The sequence below is a fragment of the Salmo salar genome, chromosome ssa15, assembly GCF_905237065.1.
Source record: "Salmo salar chromosome ssa15, Ssal_v3.1, whole genome shotgun sequence".
Lineage (NCBI taxonomy): Eukaryota > Metazoa > Chordata > Actinopteri > Salmoniformes > Salmonidae > Salmo > Salmo salar.
The window spans coordinates 41252023-41259003 of NC_059456.1; positions in this window are offsets into that span (position 1 = coordinate 41252023).

Here is a 6981-nt window from a genome sequence, read left to right on the forward strand (position 1 = left end):
AAACGTTTTCGCGCTGTTCGAGTCCTTTTCAGAGTGCATGATATCGATGATATTCAGGCTGACGTTCACACCATATGAAAATTCTTGAGGAACAGTGGTACATTTGCAAATTGAAGTTATGCTCTTTCGTTCGATTTGGCTGCAAAAAAAGATACGTCTTCAACATTTCTTAATTAAGAACCTGTCGGACCGAAAACTTCTGATTTACTATGACAAGCTTTGACATGATTTCTGTTTGTGATAATGCACTTTACCACCAGATACATTTCAGGAATGTTATCTGAAATATAGACAATCATTATGAAAGTTTACCATGCAGTTTGACAAGCCATGTTATTAATTTCACATTTGTGAATTGTCTGAACATAGCGCACCAAAGAAACAAAACCGATGGATAATTTGTTTTAAAAAAGAAATTCTTAACATTATTTTGTGCATTGTGAGATTTTATTGCAAAGAATTGGATACAACAATCATAATTGCAGAATATTACAAAATGCATGCAAAACGTAATCGACATAATCCACAACCCTTTTGTTAATCCCTGCTGATATGAGAATGTAATCACTGCGTTTTTCATGGCTGAAAATATCCATCGCATCACATTCCTTTTACCCTGACCCGAAACATGTAGGCCTATAACGACACTGTATTCCTTGAGTAATTTGACATGCGCTGCTAGGCCGGACAAACTAATCCTGCCACACGAATTATGTCACTGATGTCCCGATTTGTACTGCGAATTTTATTTTACGCATCTCTTGTTGACCATACATCACTGTATAACAAAACGCGAAGTGCGCATTAGTGTGTTTGCCTTTAGTTCCATTATAGGAAGCTATGCAATCCATTTCACAGGCCCTCACTTAATATTGTCATACAACAAACACGTTGATTTAATACAGTCTATTACTTTCCATTTTGTCATCATCCAGAGTCCCCCCTTCTAGGTATATGTTCTAAGTGTCCCAGTTAAGAATCCACAAAGATCTAAATTCCACAAGACGCAGCGTGTGCATTTATATGGATGAGATTTCACCTCGACCTTACAGCAATTAACCGTGCAGGCTATAGCAGAGAATGGAATGGCGCTCCAGTCGCTTCCTTACAGAAATGCTAGCACAAGGCACGGGACTGAACCTCCAAAGAAAGACCTTTCACCTTTTGAAGTAGATGCTTATCTGACGACCTATTACTGTGTAATATAACACATGAACACACTCATATCGTACATGTTGATGTTTACCCTCTCTCTTGGCATTCACCGCGTGCCTTAATTGTATGGACATTTAAATCAAGGTCCGCTGTGAACACGAGGAGAGACCGGGCCCTTTAGTCTTTCTCTGTATCACTGTAACAGCTACTGTAATGGCAACTGCCTGACGAGCTGCAGTGCGCGTAATGAGGGCAACCTCATTGAAAGCAACGGTCTTGCACCAAAATGTACGACTACGTATTCCACCGGCTGGCTAGGCACCGTTATCCAATACAGTAGCGCCTAATGCGTATACATTGTTATTCACCGTTGCATTATTGGAGGTCGACATGACATATAGACTAATAAGAATGAACTCCACTGAAAAGCTAAAGACACAAACTAGCTAACCGTTATGTTGTTAGGCCTACGTTACCTATATCCTGGCAGTGGCAGTCTTCCGAGTGCATGACATGTAGTATATATTATCATTTCCTTGGATGTAGATATAGGCCGATCCTTGGTGGTGCAACGAACGCCAGGCCCGAGTGACAGCAGCTAAAATACAGGGCTCGCTGCAGTCGGTCCTTTTGCTCAACTCCCATGATACCAACAAAAAAAATAGAAGAGGGCCCATCTGGCTTCTCATCAGCTTTGTCAAATCTTGCATACGCTAAAATGCGAATGACCTAGATAGCTCATGCAAAATGCAGCAGAGGTAAGAAAGAGGGGGAAAAGCTGTTGGGCTGAATAGAGTCGTCCCTGCCTTTTGTGGGGGTTGAGCAGGGTGGGTTAGGAGGTGGAGGCACTGAACGCACCTACATCACACAGGGGTTAGCTCAATATTGAAGAAAAAGAGTGGGAGGTACAATTTGGCAAAGCTGTAACCAACACATTGGTTTTGGGGATAAACAGAAGGCATATTGACAGAATCAAGAATATATAACGGATAATAGGCCTTGTAATAGAACGTATTGAGAAGGTGCCAAAAGTAAAGAATATATATACCGGTAGGCTAACAATCCGATATTTAGAAATAGCACTTTATTTACAATTAACTAAAAACATGCATATCTACATAAGGTTTATGCGTATTTGAATTAGTCCCCCCCCCTTTAGAAAACAGAATATTGTGTCAAAATGCTGAGGCAAAAATATTTATACTTAACTTTGCAACATGTTATTCAGCGGAACAACTTACAGAAATGCCTTGTTGCGATACCTTTACAATCAACTCTCATTTTCCTCGAAACAACATCGAAACAGTCCGTACATCCGGTTGGGTACCAAGGATGGTCTCCTCCGCTGATGATGCTGAACAGAAATGTCCTTCCAGTGACATCAATTCTGCCGTATTGTCTGCGCGCTGCGAAAGATGGAAATTGGTGCCGTGATGAAAACACCCATATTCCACTGATTGTGCATTAAAAGACACTGACCTCTTCAAAGGATGCGGGAAATGCTAAAAGCATAGGCTACATCTAAGCAGCACACTGAGAGGAGAGAGCTTTGGTGCAGTCTGGAGGCAGAGCCAGCCGAGACTGTCACGTAAAAGGGTCTGATGCAAAGAGCCATCTGACAGAGAGGAGAGTAGCCCAGTTTATCATCGCCGTGCGCAGCTTAAAGCGTGGTCGCCCTGCTCCTCTCCCTTGTGCTGTTCCTCCAATTCTCTTCTCTTCTGAGAATTATTCAGAAGGGAAGAGGTAGCATCTGCCGGTTTACTAAACAAATCGGAGGGGTTTCGAAATGGGACGCTCCAACTCCCCTTTTCTCTCGTGTAATTGACTTACCGAGATTAGCCTACCTATAAACCTTGCAATGACAATAGACGTGTTTAACAGAAAAATACACACGATGGCCATAATCATGAGCCTACATTTTGCATTGACATCGTTTTTCTAATGAAAAATACTTAGGCCTACTATCGACGTGTGAAAACAAATATGTGAATGTCTGATGCATTTTATTAGGCTACATTTTCAATTAGCACAATATAAATATATAGGGGCCTAATATTATAGCTATGCCGTATAGGCTGATGTGGCGAAAGAAGGCTATAGGCACCTTTTTATAGGCATCTGGAAAAATGGAGACACCATGCCTCTTCACTATATCCCTGCTCATGTGGAATGCACAATTATCAAACTGCACGTGCCTGCGCATAATTAATTATTGATAATTCTCAAGAGCTGTGTCCATATAGCCTACACTGCTGTATTTTCATACTCGGCCAATCGTAAATATTTTGCAAACATGGCGAGAAACCTTCATGAAGTATTGGGAATTAAAATATTCTTACCCCAAACGGGCCGTCTCCATATGGCCTGTCATCTGTGCGTTCTCTCCCCCAACCCCCACCTGTCCTGTCCCGTCCCGTCCTGTCCCATATGAAGCCCATTGATTTATTGTGATTATTTGGTTATTCATTCGAACCCTGAATTAAATTACACAGAGATCCAATATGAAAAAAGTTAATTAATCGTGCACGCTAAAAATAGCATCATATAAGGCCTGGAATATGATTTATGTCTGGATAATTAGGCTTATATGAGTGGATAATTCTTATGGTACAAGTAATGGAAATTGCAATGTTAAATGTTCAACTATTTTCAATAATTTCTGTAATAGGCCTTGGATAGGACTACATCGGTGGCGCAGTCTACATCTTGCGTAAAATATGGTAGTACTGCAGAACAAAGGCAACGTTGTATGTAGTCTATAGCTGCACTATAACCCCAGACCTATAGCTGCACCATAACCCCATACCTTTTCTATTGTGCAAAGTGAACACCCGTTCGTATGCATGGATTTGGTTGAGGTCCCCTTATCCCCCTCTCGTGCCGCAGTAAAACGCAGTGTCATCTGCGGAGCTGCCGGACGCGTGCCTCCCGTGAGCAAATTCGACGCGCAGTGAACTCCAGATGGCTTGTATGGTAAGCCAAGCTCTGCAATCCACCCCTTTATGCTGACCTATATTACACAGTAATGAATAAAGCCTATCTGATTTAGAGGCCTTCTATGCGGCAAAGAAGCCAACGAATCCAGCGAGCCCTGCAGTGAAAGGGTGCAGTGGCGTTAATGTAGGCTTGCAGGCTGCAGGTGACCACAGTGTACATCTAGAATGTGTAGTATATTGGTGTTGAATGGATGACCACAAAACACAGCCTTTCCCATCTATTTTATCATCAAGTCTCAAACGTTATGGACAATAGGCGACGCACTGTGAACGTGACGCATTGCTGTTCAGTTTTATAGGGCCTATGCAGCCATAAAAGTTAATTGATTTCACAAATGAAAGACAGTGGTCTCAGCTCGTGCATCAACATCGATCAGTCTCCAGCCAATCCTTTTATCAAACCCAAGTATCTATAACCAACTATATGACTTCCGTAAACAAATTGTTCTCACGTGATTGTGTTGGATAAAACTTATGTATGTTTTAATACCATTTTTTATTATGTATTATTTGTGGATTTCCACATTAGATAATTTGCCTGAGTGTATCGGACAATAGATTTAGGCCTAAAGGAATTAACAACACACCAGTCTCCCATTAACTAGGCCACGTCATCAAGGACCTCAGCCACCCGAGCCACGGCTTGCTAACCCTGCTACCATCCAGAAGGAGAGGTCAGTACAGGTGCATCAAAGCTGGGACCGAGAGACTGAAAAACAGCTTCTATCTCAAGGCCATCAGACTGTTAAATAGTCACCACTAGCCGGCCTCCGCCCAGTACCCTGCCCTGAACTGTAATCACTGTCAGTAGACAGCTACCACCGGGTTACTCTACCTGCACCTTAGCGGTTGCTGCCCTATCTACATAGTCATAAGGGAACAATGGCCACTTTAAACAATGGCCACTTTAATGTTTACATACAGTTTTATCCACTTCATATGTATATACTGTATTCTAGTCAAGGCCTATCCTATTTAACTATTGCGGTACATACATACACACACGCATATATATATATATATATATATATATATATATATATATATATATATATATATATATATATATATATATATATATATAAACACACACACACAAAAACACACACACACACACACACACATATATATATATATATATATATATATATAAACACACACACACAAAACACACACACACACACACACACACACACACACACACATATATATATATATATATATATATATATATGTGTGTGTGTGTGTGTGTGTGTGTGGTGTGTGTGTTTTGTATGTATGTATGTATGTATGTATGTATGTATGTATGTATGTATGTATGTATGTATGTATGTATGTATGTATGTATGTATGTATATATATATACACTCCGGACTCCGACATTGCTCGACCTAATATTTCTATATTTCTTAATTCCATTATTTTACATTTTATATTCGTGTGTATTGTTAGATATTACTGCGCTGTTGGAGCTAGGAACACAATCATTTCTCTACACCCGCAATAACATCTGATAAGAATGTGTATGCGACCAATACAATTTGATTTATTTGACGTGTATCTCTATGCCTATAACATTCGAGTCTGTTGCAGAGAAATCTTGTCCAAAAAAATGCAGATTTTCGAAAAAGGCCAACAATAAATTCCAAATACAATTGAAGTTTATACATGATCTAAACTCATTCACAGCTGTTTGCTTTAACTCCAGATTATTGCACATTTATCTGCTGAAAACGAGTTTACACAAATCTTTTTAAATGGCAATGTTAGTTGCCCGCTCAGGCATGGTACCCAAAGCCCCTCGGAACAGCGCTGTGTGCAAGGGCCTTGAACCAAAAACTAGATTCGCGTTTCTCCACACTTGAAGAGGCAAATCCTTTTTAATTCAAACTTGCGTAAACCTCTTTCATATTCATTTGAGTAACTTTGTTAATAACTTGACAGACTTATTTTTTATCAGCAAATGTAGCCTGAGAAATGAACAGATAGGACATTTTCCCCAATGTATTCCATTCTTTATTTATTAACAATAACTATTTAAAAACTATTTAATAATGCAACAAGCTATAAAAAATGCAATGGTTCAACTCTGGCAACATGCTTATTTCATAAAATGGACCATGACAAAATAGTCAAAGCCTGATTAAGAAAATAACAGAATGTTTAAAAGAAAAGGAGGGCAAATGTATATATATTTTTTGAATGGCTATATTTTGTCAGGTCATGCATTTCGTTATTCTAGTTCAACGAGACTACCAGAACCTGACTTGTGTCTCAAAATATGGTTACAATGCGTTGTTTTACTAACGTTACAATCTAAAGAGGCTGAAACATGATTGGCTACACAAATGATTGTTTCCATTATAAACTGGGTGGTTCGAGCCCTGAATGCTGATTGGCTGACAGCCGTGGTATATCAGACCATATACCACTGGTATGAGAAAACATGTATTTTTACTGCTCTAATTACGTTGGTAACCAGTTTATAATAGCAATAGGGCACCTCAGTGGTTTGTGGTATATGGCCAATATACCACGGCTAAGGGCTGTATCCAGGCACTCCTGGATAGCCGTGGTATATTGGCCATATACCACACCTCGTCGTGCCTTATTGCTTAATTATATCCTGATAATGGAATCATTTACCTCAACATTTCATATAGGTGAAGGTTTTGGCATTCATAGGTCTTTCAGCCTATAGCCCAATATTTTTTTTAATGCAAACTACATTTATTCATTATTACATTTGCTTTAATTACTTAGGCCTATAGCTAAATGAAATATATAATTTTGTGCAGGTTTGATAATAGGCTGTGCTCAGCCAATTGTA